Source organism: Haliaeetus albicilla, chromosome 3, assembly GCF_947461875.1.
Source record: "Haliaeetus albicilla chromosome 3, bHalAlb1.1, whole genome shotgun sequence".
Classification (NCBI taxonomy): Eukaryota; Metazoa; Chordata; class Aves; order Accipitriformes; family Accipitridae; genus Haliaeetus; species Haliaeetus albicilla.
This window is the reverse complement of record NC_091485.1, coordinates 43,233,764-43,252,147: the sequence shown is the minus strand read 5'-3', so window position 1 is coordinate 43,252,147 and position 18,384 is coordinate 43,233,764. Positions and strand designations below refer to the sequence as shown.

General features: G+C 37.0%; 1 long non-coding RNA gene across 1 annotated transcript in view; it reads left to right on the top strand.

Annotated features, from left to right (window-relative positions):
* The window catches only part of LOC138684587 (uncharacterized), a 28,395-nt gene extending 10,419 nt beyond the window's left edge, over window positions 1–17,976 (top strand). Inside the window, exons 2-3 of the long non-coding RNA XR_011323834.1 lie at window positions 6,672–6,788; window positions 17,819–17,976. This is a non-coding gene — a long non-coding RNA (uncharacterized lncRNA). The remainder of the gene's footprint in view (window positions 1–6,671; window positions 6,789–17,818) is intronic.
* Window positions 17,977–18,384: the final 408 nt, after the last annotated feature.

The window sequence follows — 18,384 nt, the reverse complement described above, 5'->3', positions numbered from 1 at the left end:
CAGAAAGAAATCTTTTTATCATAGTAGCATGGAGAAATTAAGTGGAAATATCCTTTCTATGTAGAAAACCGTATGCAAAAAAAGAAGAGTGCCACTTTTTTTCAGAATGTGTGGCCCTTTTGTTTTATGGTAAACAGTCCAACAAATTTATGGATTCAAGAATGGCTTTCATAATTATTCTTTGGACTATGAAGATTCTGCCTGCAATTTAGTTTATATAGGATTGTGATTTCTTCTTATTTCTGGGAAAACTAATTTGCTTCATCAATGAATGGATTTGCCAGCAATCACTTTCATGATATGAATACAAGTATCCAGGGAAAGGTAAAAGGTTGATCAAATCCAGCTAGTTAAACTCCCATGAAAGGTACACAGTGGAAGTTATGAGTCTGACAGTGGTTATATTAAGAGCGTACATTGCAATGTGGGTTAAAACATTTTTAAGGTTATTATATAGTTCTACTTAGTTAAAAGGGTGATTGTATTTACCACTCACTACACAACCACTTTGCATAGGAATAAAGAACTGCAACAGCTTTAAGTAAGAGGAGCACATATAACTCATACTCTCATTATGTACACCCCTAACTGCTTCAAACTTCATTGAAAGATATGCTTCTGCAGCTATTCCCTTCCCTTGTTCCCTTCTTCTCCACTCTAGTTTCCAGGACAAGGTCATCCAGGTGACTGTGTTAGATGTGAGCCTGAGTGGGCTCCAGCACTCCTCCAAGCTGGGTTGCACTGGTACTAGGATCATGGCATGCACTGAGTTTTACCCCAGCAGGTAAATATGGATGTACCAGTGAGCTTATTAGGAAAATATTCATGGTGATATTGAGACCCAGGAATCTTAGATTTTATTCTGGTTCTGCAATGTGCTTCTCATGACATGGAATCATAGAATCACAGAATCATAGAATCATAGAAAGGTTTGGGTTGGAAGGGACCTTAAAGATCATCTAGTTCCAACCCCCTGCCATGGGCAGGGACTCCTTCCACTAGACCAGGTTGCTCAAAGCCCCATCCAACCTGGCTTTGAACACTTCCAGGGATGGGCCAGCCACAACTTCTCTGGGCAACCTGTTCCAGTGCCTCACCACCCTCACAGTGAAAAACTTCCTTACATCTGAGTTAAATCTCAGTTTCCTCTTTCAGTTTAAAGCCATTACCCCTTGTCCTATCACTAGATGACCTTGTAGAAAGTCCCTCTCTGGCTTTCTTGTAGGCCCTCTTTAGGTACAGGAAGGCTTCTATAAGGTGTCCCTGGAGCCTTTTCTTCTCCAGGCTGAACAACCCCAACTCTCTCAGCCTGTCTTCATAGGAGAGGAGCTCCAGTCCTCTGATCATCTTCACGGCCCTCCTCTGGACTCGCTCCAACAGGTCCATGTCCTTCTAATGTTGGGGGCCCCAGAGCTGAACAAAATACTATCCAAATATATTTTAATTTGCAATAAGTTAAATTATTTTTCCCCAAGTTTTGTCTGTTTTGCCCATGACAGTAGTCAATTAGTCATCTCCCTGTCATTGCTTGACCCACAAGCTTTTTCATCCAATTTTCTTCCCCAGTCCTGTTGAGGAGGGGGCATGAGAGAGTAGCTGGTGGGCATCTGGCAGCCAGCCAAGGTCAACCCACCACAGAATACTTCTTCTGATAACTTTCCAAGAGTATTTCTTTAGTACTGCAAGCAAAAATAAAAATCCATCCTTTCCTCATTTCCCTCCCAGTGCTCACCCCATAATTGTCCTTCACTCCCCTTCTCCCCCAAATTTGACCTCCTTGACCAGACAGCCATTCTATTTCTACCATCTACTTGTACCTAGTTTTCTTCCAGAGTTCTTAGTTCTTCCTTGTCTAATTCTTTTCTCTCTTTCCATGTCACATCAATCATTCTTCCTTTGTTCCCTCAGGACCTCTGAATCCCAGTCCTTACCTTCTCCTCTAGACTCTACAACAAATCTCTGCCCATCCCGTCTTGCTCATTTCTATGTTACAGTTGATTATTTCAAGCATCTCTTACTACTGCTGAACATGGTCTCTGCCACAGACTTCTCATTTAGCCACTCCCAGTCTCATCAGTTCTCAGTTTTTCTCAGTTTTTCTCAGTTAATTTCTCATCTCTCTTGAAGTCTGTTTTCTAAGGTCCCCTCCGCACTTTTATTGATTCAGTGCACTGCAATCATGGTCGTAATCCTTGTGTCTTTTGGGTTTGAATTATGCAGTGTCTTCTTCCTCCATGTGATGACTCCATGTGACAAATGTGTTCTCAGAGAAGTTATCCAAAATCGCTCTTGGCAGAACTTTGTAGAACTGCCATTTGAGGGGAAGCCTTGTTTAATCCTTTGCAAACAGAATCTACTAAGAATTTACCTGCTAAAATTAACTATAAATTGAGGATGCACAGACTGCAATTTTGCAAATGCTTATAACATGACACCATGTGGGTAGATTTTCAAGCTGATGGCAAATAGATGTAAACTTTCCCTTCACTGCCAAAATTATTCAGGGTAAAGCACATAACCGTGAGTAGCAATTCCAGCCCAAATGTTTAAAGTCTGGCAAAATTGTAAACAACTGAAAACAGGGTCTTGCTATGCAATCAGTAGGGAAACAAAATAGTAGGTGAATTTACCAACCCCACTTGTATGTGAACACTTACAAGACCAGATTATCAGCTGGTACAAATCACAGAAACTGCAATGAGTGACTGACAGTACCTCTGACTCATAGCAGGTATAGATAAAGCTTGTTAAATATAAATTAAATTCTATGTTTAGATCCTCTGTGAGAAAGCATCCTTTATTGTTGCATTTTTAGTGTATCAGTGAGTTTATTAAGGTAAAAATCATAAAACAATCCTGGATTATAATTAACTATTGAAAATGGCATCATAGTCTTTGTCATCATTATGGTGCTCATCTCCTGCAATGCCATTAATATGTGATATAGTAGAACATTACATTCTAAATCCTACAAATGGAAAGAGTCTTTTAAAAAGACTAAAGTCATTCTCCAGAACATTCTTCTGAAATATCTGTAGTGTCATTTTTAGGAAAAATAAACCTATAAGCTCTTAAAAGCAAAAGTTGAGTTAAAAATATTTCATTTCTAAATCTAAGCAAGAAAATATGCAAGACTTTTACCTCTGAAAGCATGATTTCTTTTATACATTTTATATAAACCCCAACATCTACAATGATATAGAGAGCTAACACTCTACCCAAAACCCTCAAAATTACTTCCTGTTTACAGAGAGCATCAGTGAGATATCTTGACCTAATAATTTCTGTACAAAATGCCCACAGGGTTAAAACTTTGGGCCTAGTTCTTCAGCAGTCCACTCCCAAGAAGGGCATTTGCTTACGATGTTTGCTGCTGCCCCTCCCAAATCTTTGGGCTCAACAGAAATAAGATGAGGATGTGCATGTAAAGTATTGAAATAAAAAATTGACTAGTTGAGGCAGAGTCCTTGTAAGCAGAACATCCATACTAATGCATTCTTTATTATTCACATTTCGAAGACATCTGTCAAAATAATAGCTAAATGCCAAAACACTGCTGAGGAAAAACGCATTTAGATTAGAAGTCAAAACCCAAACTTGATATTTAATATCACATAATGTTATAGACATATGTACTTAAGAATTTTCTTCCTGGAAATCAGTTTATATTTGCCTTTCTTCTGTTCTATCCTGTTAAAAACAGTTCACTTCCCTGTAAAATTCCTCTCTCTTTTCATTGGGTGTATCTTTCAAATAATTGTGTGCAGATATTCTGACAATCCCACATTTAAAGCCTTTTGTTAACATAATTTTCTTTTATTTGTATTCATGGTAGCTACTGAGAACTCTATTCTCTTGTGTTAAGTACTATGCAAAGTGCAACAAAAATGTGATGGTCACTGTTCAGAATTGCTTGCATTTCTAGAGGACATTTTACCTCGATTTGTGCATAGAGAGAGAGAGAGATAAAATACAGTTATCCTTTCCTGTCTCACATGAAATAGACATAATTGCATGGAAAAAAGATTTTTACAACTTCAGACTATTTTTGAGAATTTTATGTGCACACCATTTTTCTCACAAGTTAAATATCTTTGTTCTGCAAATAGCAACAAACCAGTGTCTATGAGTTTCTTTCTTTCATTTTAAGTGCAGTCAAGGCTATCACACTACCCATATTTCCTGGCATAACCTGTATCCTGGAATCGATGAAAAGAATGGCAGAAAAAGTTTCTTCCCAGCTCAAGCAAAATTCAGTGCGAGAACTTATGGAAGGGGAAGGTGACACTTATTCACAAGATCTCCAAGCTGATCTTACTCACTTGCAGTCTTTTTTTCATATAACTCATGCCCTCACACACACACACACACACATACTCACCAGCACCAGGATGCCAAGTACCCAGTGATCTGGCTGGGATCATTTGTGCAACACAAGGGACAAGAAACACTGGCTAGCAAGGCTTCACCACATCTCTGGAGTTCTTTTTGATGGGCAAAACCAAACCAGTTTTGGACTTAATGGGGAGGTCCTCAGAATATTGCTTATTTCAGCCTGTAAAAATCTTAGGTAATTTTGCTGCCCCTGTTTTGCCAATGTTTGGAATATGTTTGCTGTATATGTCAACAGTCTCATTTTCTGGTGAGCTAGCAGGAAAAGAATTGTTGTATGTGATGTGTTGCAGTCTTCTTGCCATATACTCATATGGCAGGTCTTCCACTGACAACTCATGTGTGTCTTATCAGTGTGCAGGCCTTTTGGTCTTCATGCAAGCAACACATTCCTCAATTTTACTGCTGGGAAGAGTGTCCTGGAAGCAACAGTTTGGGGATGGTGTTTTTCATGATAAATGCAAGCCATTTCTTTTAACCCTTTTCTGCTGTTCTAGTGCTTAAACACACAGGCATTTCTGTTTATACTTCATTCGTACCAACCTTAGTATTTCCCTTAAAAATCTCCACAAAAGAAGAACAGAGTCTGTCTTCCACAGTGAAAAAAACCATTAAGTGATAAGATATAAATCTGATGGTCTATGTAGCATTCTCTGATATACTACTGTGGATGTCTCATACAGTTTGACATCCCTCAGCGCCCCTCTTCTTTGTAACATCATCAATAAGAATAGACTTGCTAATATGCATCCCATCTTTCTTTTTTTGTGTGTCATGCTAATTGTCACCATATTCTGATTAATGCATATATCTATTGAAAACTATCAAACTTATCTGACTGTTCCTATAGAATGTTTCAATTCTCAGATTGCCACTGGACTGTCAGTTATTTCCTTTCTTTTACTACTGCTCTTCACATGAGTTATCAATACAGAATTAAAGGTCCATGAGCGAACATCTTAGTTAACTCTTCTTTAAAAATATATGTGGTTTTGGCTGGGATAGAGTTAATTTTCTTCATAGTAGCTAGTATGGGGCTGTGTTTTGGATTTGTGCAGAGAACAGTGTTGATAACACAGGGATGTTTTCGTTACTGCTGAGCAGTGCTTACACAGAGCCAAGGTCTTTTCTGCTCCTCACCCCACCCCACCAGCGAGTAGCTGGGGGGGCACAAGGAGATGGGGGGAACACAGCTGGGACAGCTGACCCCAACGGACCACAAGGATATTCCAGACCATACGATGTCAATGCTCGGCATATACAGCTGGGGGAAGAAGAAGGAAGGGGGGACATTCAGAGCGATAGCGTTTGGCTTCCCAAGTCACCATTACATGTGACGGAGCCCTGCTTTCCTGGAGATGGCTGAACACCTGCTTGCCGATGGGAAGCGGTGAATGAATTCCTTGTTTTGCTTTGCTCACATTCACAGCTTTTGTTTTACCTATTAAACCATCTTTATCTCAGCCCACAAGTTTTTGCACTCTTACTCTTTCGATTGTCTCCCTCATCCCGACGCGGGGGGAGTGAGCGAGAAGCTGGGTGGTGCTTAGTTGTTGGCTGGAGTTAAACCATGGCAATATAGTTGAAATAATTTTCAAACATCTAGGTTCAATGACAACATCTCTTTCTTTTCTGCTTTTGTTAATTCTAATCACGTGTCAGCTTTCTGTGACCTTCTATGCAAATAATGTTATTAATAGGAAAAATTAAAACTTTCCTTCCAAGAGTATCTCAAGTAACAACCTAACCTGAAGAATAATGATCATGTAGTCAGAAAAAAAAAGAAAAAAAAAAAAAGATATATCTATTACCTAACCATAAGGCAATTTTAACTCCTTTTGCTGGTGCTTTTTCTGGTGTTAAGATCTTGCATCATAAATCTCTACAGGCTTTTGATAATGATTTCCTCTAATAATTTTTAAGTACCTTTGCATTTACTTAAGTGACTGAAATGAGGTTGGGGTATTCAAGCTTTTTCCCACAGGGTTCTTTTTTTGTTTGATTGTCTGTACCTCAATAGGAAAAGTGATACAATCCGAGCTAAAACTACCTGAAATGCATTTATTTTCTAAACATTTTGAAGTAGAAATTGAAATTTTATCATAGAAGAGTCTGATTTCATGGAAAGTACTTCTATGAAAAATGATTATGACAGAAAAATGTCAAGGCTGTATAGGGAAACATGTAGGGATTCATTTGTACTTACTGAGATTTTATGCCATCCCTTTCTCAGAATAGTTTCCACTGATAACTGATACACTGTATTGTAATACACACAGGCATTGATTCCCTGTGAGCTCCATCTAATGTTTGGAAAAAAATCCTCTTCCTCAACTCCAAACTGCTGCCTGGACTTTTTTCCTGATGCATCATTGCCACTCTGAGTTGTAAACCAGGTATGCAATGATGGAGGCAGAGTGGTTAAGTTTCTTCCACAGTTGCCACAAAATAATATAACTCAAATTTTAAAATACAAAGATAAAGTGTAATGCACTAATTGAAAACAGCCTGGGCACCTCAAGAAAGGCAATCTGTTTTTAAACATGATGATTTATGCTCATAGATATTACTCAGAAGGCCAAAGGTCAAAGTGTAGACAAATGTATTCATTGGCTCTAGAACATGAAGAAATCATGATTATATCATCTGATCTTCCACTTACCACAAATTACGTTTTCAGTAGCTCCTGCATCAAACACTTGTTTTTTAAAGACATCCATTTTTTTGCATTCTTCACTAACTTATCCTAATGTCCCATACTTTTTCTGTAAAATATGTGGTACTAACTCTATCCTCAACTTATCTAGTTTGTCACCAACCACTAGTTTATTCACTATATTAAAGTGTTACCATCAGAATTCCAGTTCTTCCAGACATGATCGAGCTACTTCTCCATTTATTCATGGGTCTTCAGTGTTCTCCTATAAGCTAAAATTTCAGACCTTATATACTTTTTTAACTGTCTTGAATCTTTCTCAATGTTTCTACATTGTTTCCTAAGGTCTGGATGTCAGAGCAAAAGGCTTCCACACAACATAACTGAGATAATTTAAATAGCATACAATGGCTTCTATTTTCTGCTACTCAGTATTTGCTTGCTTACACACTCATAATCTTGTTCTTACAAGTTTACAACTGGGAGCTCACATTCAAACAATTATTCATCATGTACCAAAGGTACTTTCCCTGTTTTTCAAACTACAGCCAAAATACATTATATTCCCTAGATCATTTTACAAGGGACATGTTTTGTTCCTATGAGTTTAATCGTATTTTTATAAATATGAAAAGATTAATCTTATTTTATTAGTTTAAAAGTTTAATCTTACTTTCATGAATATAAATGTTGTCAGTACCAATTTACTCTCTCTCTCTATATGCAACCAGGATCAGATCATGTGCCCAGGTGTGCATTCCATTTCAGGACAGTACCATGGGCACTGGTAACTGCTCACTAATAGTATGATCATATAAAAAGGTCTTTCTCACATGTGAAGAAACAGAGGGAGGGAATGCCTTTGCCTCAACCTTTATGCAACATACATAGCAGATATATAAGTGATGTATGTAATATATCACACACATGTCCTAACAGTACCATACAGAGCCACAACCTTCCTTGCAATTGTCTTCCATCTTATTTACTATTGTAACAGCTTTTGAGTTCTTTTCAAATTTTACATGTATATATCTGTATTGATGTAACTCTTACCTAATTAAATTGTGTATATTTCTCCAAGGCACTGGTAAGAGCACGTGATATAGCAACAAACCAGGATCAGATCTGTGTGGAAGTCCACTGGCAACAGTCCTCATAGGATGATGATTTATTATTGAAAATTATTTTTTGAAATTGACCAGCTAACCAGATTTTAGCCTATTTAATTTTTGCTTCATTGATTTTGTATAGTAGATTTTTATATTAAATGTCTCCTACAAGTGCAAATATGTTACCAGCTACACTTATCAACCGCATTCATCATCTTACATATCTTGTGTCTTTAGCAATGTATTTTTCCCTAAGAGAATTCGGTTCAGTGTTCCACTGTAATGGTTACACTTCAGTATAAACTTCAGGAATAATCCGAGTTGTCTGAATCAGGATTTTATGACTACATGAAGCTTGATCACTTTGACTTGCTGAATTTCAAGTTCATTCACCTGCATGGATAAATCTCTGTCAACACAGGCTGATAGAGGTCACATTTTAATTCATTTGACAGATTGGTGAGTGAGGCTTCTCAAAGTTTTTTACAGGATGACACTCAAAGAGGAGATGTAGGAGCTTCTGTAGTCAATCAATCTTCTTCCTGCTTACAGAATTTAATTGGGTTAGGAAATGTTAGGAGATGTTGAAAGGACTAGGAATAGAAACAATAGCTGTAGAGGCTATAGAGTGTATGTCTACACTGAAGAACTGCAATATCCAAGGTCACATTATACTACGGTTGTGTGCTGAAAGCAGTACTGTCATGGTAACATAGATTTTCACTTGAACTAATTTCCAAATAAAAGGAGTATCTTTACCCTCTCTTGCACTGTGTAACGCAGACACACTCTTAATCTTTGTCACCTCTTTCACACTGTTTGAAGAGGAAAATTCTTAGAGTGAATTGTCAGGCTGGTAAGGGTTATAGAGGTCACTTTATTTTTTACAAGAAAGTAAAATAGGCTCCGCTTAATTTAAATAATCGCTTTGGAATATCATTTTGCTAGCTCATTTATTTCACATTTTCAACACATTCATTTTGAAATTATAATGTGCTGTTTTACAAAAGAAGGTGCTTAGAGGGTAAGATAAATGAAGGGATGTAAGAAAAAGCTACAGAATGGTGCTCTACATACAATAGGACATTATTTCCTTATTGTTCTTTAAATTTAGCTAATAAAATATCCTTCTTCAGTGACTAAGTATGAAGACTAAGTATGTATTTCCAGAAAGCATAATTTGCTATCACATCTTGTGCACTGGAAGACTTCTTTTGTGTAAATGCTTTACTTTCTAAAGTACTTAGTGTATGGCTTTATGACTTTGGAAAGACATATCTGACTCTTTCTCTGATGAAAACCTGCTCTGCTTGAGTTTCTTGAAGCAGTAAAGCTGTTGGTGCCTTCTGGAACTCCATAATGGAATTTACTTATATTAAATGAAAAATAAATTAGTTTGACCAAGTTCTCGATTGTACCAGTGCAAACGATTTGGAGAGTATCTTTTAAGATCATGAATAAATAGAAAAAATTGCTCATGATATTTATTTGCTCACTCCTAGAAGACTTTGAAAACTTAGCCATAATTAACAGCACAGGTGGGAATGAGAAAGATTATGAGTATGAAAATAAAACTTTCTTTAATAAAGCAAAGTGATGTTTTCAGCGTACTTTAACATTTGAAAACTTCATCCAGTTGTATTCATTAATTCATGCAAAACATGAAAGATATGGAAAGCTCAGCATGAGAAATTGTACATGCTTGCCATATTGCAATGTCTTTACCAGCAAAAGTCTCTGTGTGTAAAGCCAATTCGTTCTATCTTAAATTTTCAGAGCTTTCAAAACCTTTCACTGAGTGAGCATTAGTTGTCTAGTTTTTCTAAAAACTGGTTGCTTAACCAAGGTGTTTAACTATGGTTCCAGAAACTTGACTTCAGAGATAACATTAGGAGGTTTTAGTATTGGAATTGTAGCTACTCTAAAAGCTATTACAAAATTGTAAAAAACTACTTTAAATGTCACAGAATACTTCAAGTATCTTACTATAATACTTATTGAAAGATCAGAAAATAAAATTTATACCTTTAGGAAAAAAAACAAACTAAATGCAGTTAAAAACATAACATTGTATTTGTTTATTAAAACTGTTCTAATAATATTTTTATTGTGGACAGTTACATTTATGTCAGCTATATCCTGAAGACTCAGGTTTGGCCACATAAGTTTCTTTTCTGAAGTAGGAGTAACTTAACAGTTACAATTTAGGAATAAAACCCAAACCCAACACAAAACAAAACAAAACAAAACAAAAAACCCCAACCCTGTGGGTTTTTTTAAGTCTGCCTTTGAGGTTTCACCTTGGGGCAAGTCTAGACTTAATGTGTTTTTCATCCTCCTAGCTATGCCCTAGCTGGGGCCCATTTACATGAAGTAAAATCAAATTTTGAAAGCCAAAATTGGGCAAAACATTAATTTAGTTTCATGCTATTTTAACATGTGCCTTGCAGAAATGATGAACTCAGGAAAAAAATAGCCCCAAATCCACCAGTGAGGCCCCTTAAACTACATTTGTTTGCATACTTTGGCTTTACGAGAGTAAGTTTTAAAACAAGATTTACAGAACAAAAGCAATCTGAGCTGCAGTTAAGCAAGATACACAGAGCTGCAGCTGGTGTTTTCTTGTGCAATGCATTTAATTCCCACATAGTAGGTGTTGTTGATGGATATGTCATAGATCAGCACTTCTTGGATATTTGAGTGGTCAGAGAAGTTTAGAAGTATTGAAACTGGAACATTCCTGTGTTTCTTATGCCAAATCTGGTGTTATATTTAGAGGTGCGCATCATGTGCAAGGAAAAATTGCAAAGGTTCTGGAATTAATGTTCTTGCCTGTTAACCCCCTGCAATGTTGTAACTATCTGGAATAAATGTAGAAGACCTCTTAGAATAAATATTGATCATTTACTTCACATCAGATTTCTGCCTGTGAGGGCTGACCACAAGCCAAACAACATAAAAGCAGTGGATTTTGGCACTCAGAAGCAGGAAGTATGACTGACGTTAGGATTGACAGGTCAGGCTACAAGAATTAAAAAAAGGCTATTTTCAAGAAGCACAAAAAATTTTTATTTCTGGATACTGACATATAAGATTTTCAACATAAATTTTACAGGTACACCAGTTTATGCTTCGCTGCTGAATACAGGTTAAAAAAAAAATCCTTTAGTGTTACCTTTGGGCAGTGATTAGAAACAGTCCTATGGATTTAGACAATACCTTTCATTTGCCTGCTGGAATAGAGGGCATCCACAGGTCTCAGATTTTATGGGGATAAAGTTACTTCCTCAGTACCTTGCAGAATCAATTTCTAAATGTAGTTCAGGCAGAGGTACTTCAAAATAACTTTATAGTGTTTCAGGTTGCTGAGAACTGGAAAGAAGACACTAAGATTCAGCACTAAGGTAACTACCAAACAAGTTCTTGCACACAGAGAGTCTATATTACACAAGCCACGCATTGCAAAAATTCTGTCCCAGCAAGCAGTGGGACTTCATTATGGTTGGATGGATTGCTTGGCAGGAAAACCTCTTTCCTGAATCTTCCAAAACCTTAGTACTGCTTAGCACCTTCTTGTGAAATAGTGCCCTCAGTTCTCAGCAGAATGTTCCAAGGTCTTTGTGGGTAGATAATCTATGGCTACTTTTCCAATTCAAAATGTTCTACTTTCTCAAAGGAATGCCAAAATACACAGAAAATTACATTTCTCAAATAAAACATGTATCTTATACACAGCAAACATCAGAAATAAGGTTCTTACCTACCTTGAGAGAAAAAGATCATGTCCCTTAACATGTAAAATTCAGCATCAGACAAATTAAGTTAGAATTTGTTTCAAGAAGACATTGCAGTGCTGAGGAGACTGGTGGTAAGGGAACAGGATATATACAGCAGCACAGCACAGTTTTTTAATAACTAGCTACAGTGTTGGAAGATGAGAAGCAGGGTCATCATTGCACAGAGTCACAGTATGCCTTATACATGCCTACATAGGGCCCAACAGTTCTAACCACTAACATTTTACAGATATGACAACAGAAACAACTTCAGTAAGTGAATTGTTTTAACAGGTCAGAGACCAGAATTCAAGAATTCCTGTAACTTAGGCATGTGCTAGGTCACATATTCTCTCCCAAAGTACAGTGACTGTTAGCAGCTTACAATTAATATCTGAGACTTAGCTTGTATAAATCAGTTTCTAGCTATGAAGATTTGTAGAATTCTGGAGTTCAGACTCCTAAAGGCTATAGTTTCCCACCCTTCCTTTGCTTATGCATCCTTTTAACAGCCATGATATTCAGCTACTGCATCTTGCATTGTTCTCATTTCAGTTTACCAATTGTTGTATATCTAACCCCCAAATTTTTGTAGCCTAACTCTGAAAAAGTGGAAAGGGACAAAAGGGTGTTTTTCTTTTAAGTATTTATTACTCCTTTGTTCAGTCTGAAATATGGTTTCACCACCTGTAGTTAGGTTTGCAAGAAAAGAGTGTTGATAAAGGGAATGCATAATGATTTCCTGATTTTAAGTATAGTATCTACCAGGCTGGGAGGTAGCTGGGACAACGAATATTTTCCTGGGTTATGTGTCTTGGCCCTCCTGGGCTGCCTCAGTGATCTTTTTCATATTTGGAAACAACATTGCCCACTCTGAAGACATGAAACACCATGAAACTGATCTCCCACTTCCATAGTGATGTGCTTCTCATGGACAAAAGAGCAGAGAACTCCCTCACTTTTTAAACAGTGTTTAAACTGTATGCAATGCACTTCTCTCCTACAAAAATTAGTTTTGCTTCTCTGCAGTTTGTATATCACAAGACAAAGCTAGCGGTTCATATACACCCATACAAATACATATATGTAATGTATATACACATGCACACACATATATATACACACACATCTATCTTTTCTGTATTCATATTCAGTATCCCTTTATAAGACAATAAATCCAAGAATTCATTATTTTAGACACCCACTATCCTATTGGACAATAAGACACTGTATAAGAGATAATCTAAATTTCTGCTGTTGGTCAAACAAATCTTCAAGTTCTTTGGGTTTAAGTGACCTTAGAGCTTAAATGAGATGGGGTTTATTGCCCTTAAGGAATTATCATTATCCTAAAATAATTTTGCATCTCAACACAATATAGCATAGCTGGTGATCTCAGCTTTTTCTTTCTCCTTCTGCATCGTCTTTCTTCCACCTCTTCCTTACTACAAATCCAGAACACAGGAATAAAACATGTGATTAATATATTTCCAGAGAGAGAGGACACAGCAGGATAAAAAGAGCCACAGGTTTTTCCACAGTCAATGGCCCACCTTCCTTGGTGACAGGACAAAGTATATACTCAGAGGATATGACTGCACTGTGCATTAAAGCTGTGTGGGTTTCTGACTTTTCCTGAGATCTGAAGTGTTATTTTCATGAAAAACCCTGCAGGCAACTTGCCTGCAACCTTAATCACCTCCTCTCCCCTCCTAACACAGATTTCTTGCATCTATGAGTTTTCCCATAAGATGATTTATTGTGCATAAAATTCCACTTTACACCTAATGAAAATTATACTGCCAACTATCCAAATGCCAGCTATCCTCCAAAACTCAGTCTTATGGAGGCAGTAAGCTGTCTGGTCTGAATGCCTAAGTGCTTTCTAAAGCATAGTGGGTTTTACTAAATCTTCCTCAGGCAACTAGTGTACATTTCTATGATTTTAATTGTTTAATTAATACTGCCTGTTGTGAATAAATTCAGTATCTATTCATCCATTTTTCAGAAGGTCTACAGGCTTCCAGTCTTAATCTTTTATCCCTTCTGGATGATTTTGTGAATTGTGCTAAACATCACAGCTAGCAGCAATAGTTGGAATGTCATTAATACAAAGCAGTAGACAACTGCTGTTAGAATAAAGTTCCTTCTGGATATATGTACACCATAGCTCAGCTTGAGGTACATATATAGAAGCAAATAAATAAAAAGTACCAGAAGGTATGCGAATGAAACAAACTGATTAAGAACTCAGTGCTTAACCAACACAATTATAAATGTACACATCTATCACACTATTGAAAGAAAACTAATAGGATATCCCTAATTACGAAAGATGGTAGAGAAATTGTGAATGAGCTATCCAGTACTGCTGACAATTAGTGCTGGGAAGGCTCTACTATCAATGCTGGCAGCCCTGCTGCTGTAAGTCGAGCAGGAACAGGCTTAGTGAGGCTCTTAACAAAAATTGATCTTTCTTCTTCAGAATAAATAACTGTTTATCAAATTAACTCTTTTTATGGGAAAGAGGGAATAAAAGGAAGCTGTACAACACCCATAGACTCTATAGCCTGGAACATACATTCAGGACTCTTTCAAGTCAAACTATGGTGGCCTACTACTCAGCTGGTGAAGGTTCATTCTCAGACCATTTGACACTAATTTATTTGTCATTTCTTGGAAATCAGAAGGCATGTGAAAAAAAAAAATGCAAGCGTTTCTCAGTCATGCACTCTGGTGTGTGTTAAGGCCCAATGACTGACTGGAAGTCTGCAAACCGTGCTCAATAGTCATGTGTTGATGGCTAGAATATCTAGGGGATAAATCACATCACAGGCTATCAAGTGCTATTCAATGCCTTCTAATGAATCTTCCCCCGGTCCTTAGCCTGTTTTCCCTATTAATACGTAAGTACCTTTAAAAAGCCACCTTGTGCTTCCTTTATGCTTTAGCTTTCATTTTTCTGTTTATATGTTCTGCTCCTTTTTCCATCTCTTGGAAATCAACATTCTGTAACATCTTACAATCTATCTTCTTTCTGTGTTTGTACAGGACTTAGCACAGCAGTCTCTGTAGTCTTTTAGGGGTGAATATGGAGTGCTCTGGAGGCCTTACGTACCTGACTGGGCTTTAAGGCTTTAACAAACTATTGTCTGTGCTTAGACAGGTTATCTGCAGGTTGCCTAGAAGGCAACTATATAGATAAAATGTAGCAAATACAGAAAAGTCATAATGCTTGTGACCCATATAAAGCTTCCTCAGTCCATTGGTGCTCACAGATGCTGCTACAATTCAAGCTGCAGACAGTAATAGAAACTATGAAAGAGAAGCTTTTACTACTGTAACAATATTTCACCAAACCAAGTAATTAATTTTGATGGCTTCCTTAGGTCAACACGGGCATGCCAGATTTTTTGCTGTAAAATGACAGTCTCCTGGGCTGTTCTTTTTTTATGAAAGGATTAAATTTTATTCACCAGTCAGTGTGATGACAACTATTTAACTTGCTTTAATTGTCCTGGAAATACAAATTTAAGTGAATAGTTAAGAAGATGAGTTAGTCATAGGTAAAAATACTCTAGGAGGAGTATTTATGGTGCTATTTCCATGTTCCTGGCTTCAGTTTTCTATTGGAAATGGTGAAGCTTGCTATGTTCCAGTCACAATGTTTATACTATCTACACAAATAACAGGATAGACTTCATATAACATTACTAAATTTAACCTCAGAAGCAATACTGGCTAATAGTGTTTTAGAAGGAGAAAAGTAATAGAAACCACGGTAGAAGCCATTCTGGCAATTTAAAATAATGTGCTAGAAAATAATGCTTCTTGTGCTACTCTAAAATTGATAAGTGAATGTACCATATTAAGGTTTGAACTATAGAAATGCATTCAGGTATAAATATTTTACTGTATCAACCCTTGAAGAATCTTTTCTTGACACAAGTACCAAAACAGCTCATGTACCTGATCAGGAGCCCTTGGACACGACAAGTTTTTCCTTCAAAGAGCAGAACTGAGTACCATGCCCTATCTGCACAAAGGTATGAGGTAAGACCTGAGTTCTGAGAGAGTTTCTCTTACTGTTTTTCAGAGATCTTCTCTGATAATGCCTCCAGGTATCATGTAGTTTTACTCTAGAATAAACTGATGCCTACTGAAGCCTTCCAATAACAAGGAGCATTGAAGCTAAGGTCCAGATCCTAGGAAGTTTCTACTTTTTTTTTTTTTAATAAGTTTATTCACAGCTCCCATACTGGTACATAACATTCTATGGTTCATTGCATAAGGAACTTTGATAGCTAAGAAACATTCTGAATGATAGATTAAGCATTCTGCTTAATATCCTAATAATAATATGCCTCCCTGCACTAATCAGCAAAAGTGTCTACCTTTCGGCTCCAGAGCAGAGATGGTAATAATTCAACGACAGGTATAATTTGGTCTGACTGGAACTAACAACTATGAGGAGCAGAGAGCCTATTTATCTTTATTGCTTCAACTTGAGCCATACAAACTTGATATACGATTCTGTCACGGGAAGCTCAGTGTCACCTACCGGTACCGCCAAATATTTCAGCTAAGGAGATGGTCTTGTTCTGCATTCTGATTCATAGTGCATTTCTTTTGGTTATGGATCACTAACCCAACAAGGTCTGACAACAAGACAAAGTTTCTTGCAATGATCCAGGAATCCACTCATGCTGACACTTCTCTCAAAAGTGGAAGTTTTTAATGTGATTGTCCACATACTGTCTTTGAATTTGCTGTACCTGAATAGGTATAAGTTACTTTCTGGAACATTCTTTGTCCACTTCTTTGTTTGCTTCTTTCCTGCTGCAGGCAAAGGCATCACATAATCCTGATTATGCATCTACTCTCTGCACATATTTAAACCCAAGCTCATCTTTCTGAATGTCAGTAATTAGAACTGTAGACAGAAGTCTAGATGTCTACTCTTACGTTTTGCATACTGACATTCATATTCTCCCACTCTACTGAAAATAGTTTTGAACTATCTTAATATGACATCTGACCTTTTCAAATGCACTTTATTGATGGTTCAAAGTAATTTTTACAGTTTTCAAACTAATCCCCAATTTCTCTAGTTTAATAGATTCCCTTAAAATACTTTATGTGTGGTCCAGAGAGCTTAGACTGTCTGCATTGTCCTTTTCCAAAAAGTGAAATTTTATCAGAGAGAGCCATACAGCTGGCTTGGTATGACCTACTTTTGGTAAATTTGTGTTGCACCTATTTCCATTTCACATTTACTGCCCTTTCTCTAATTAGATTAATTAAAAATCCTTGATATTAGAACTGATATTTTATGTGCAAGTTTCTTCCTTCTGTATTACAGAAAAAAGATTATCTGGTCCCCCGTACTTTGGTGTGTTGAGGTCTTTTTGTTTTGATGCCACTGAGGATGAAGTAATTAGACCTTGTTTAATTAGAGCGATTAGGGCTTTGCACTTGATGGGTTTGCCCTTAGCCTGAGAAGGAAGTCTGAGCAATCAATATTTATTGGAACCAAGGCTACTTTATTATAACATTACTGCAACAGGAAACAAAGAGGCTCTGATAATAACAGAAATTCTAGTAAAGTTCTAGACATCATATTTTACAGAGATAAGAGACACTTAGAAGCATATCAAGAAAAGCCTCTCCGTGGTAAATGAAAGAAAACTGGTCAAGGAGAGAGCTGTTCCAACAAACTTATAATGGAAGCAAAATCCGTTTGGATTTGTGATATTAAAATCTCTTGCCAGAAACTCACTATGCACATATATCTGGTCTGTAGCACCATTGCCCCCTATTTAAAATATCCACAGTTTTTTCATAACACTATGACTTACAAAAATACTTCCTCTTCTCTACAGCATAAGATCCTTGTATTGGATGTTATAAAGACAACAGGATGAAAAATATACCATAGGAAAGACGAATCTCCTTCTAGATGCAGAAAAGTATGGGAATTATCAGAGATGGAACCTAGCTTTTGGAACCTGGCTTTTAATTCAGCTGTTCCCTGGTGCTAGAGGCATTGTGTTCACAGAACTCTACCTGCAGACTTGGTCAGTCTTCCTCTAGAGTTACCAGCGTTGGCCATGTTTTACCATCACCTCATGTCTTAAAGAGAGCTTCATCCTGACTAAAAAGAGATTTAATTACTACTGAATTTATAATAATAACAATCATAGTAATTTCTAATCTTCAGTCTTGATCTGAAAAATGTTTGATTCTTTCTGCATTACTTTTACCTGTCTAGTCCAATTTCTATTCCACCATTTCTTTCTACTAAAGATCTCTCTTGCAAGTTTCTTGTAATGAAAAAAGACTTTGTATCTTCTTGACTAGCCCAGATATCAGTGGTATTTCATTGCTTTTGTTCGATCTTAGGAAAAAAGCTACACTTAGAGTTATTGCCCTTTATCCTATCTACATC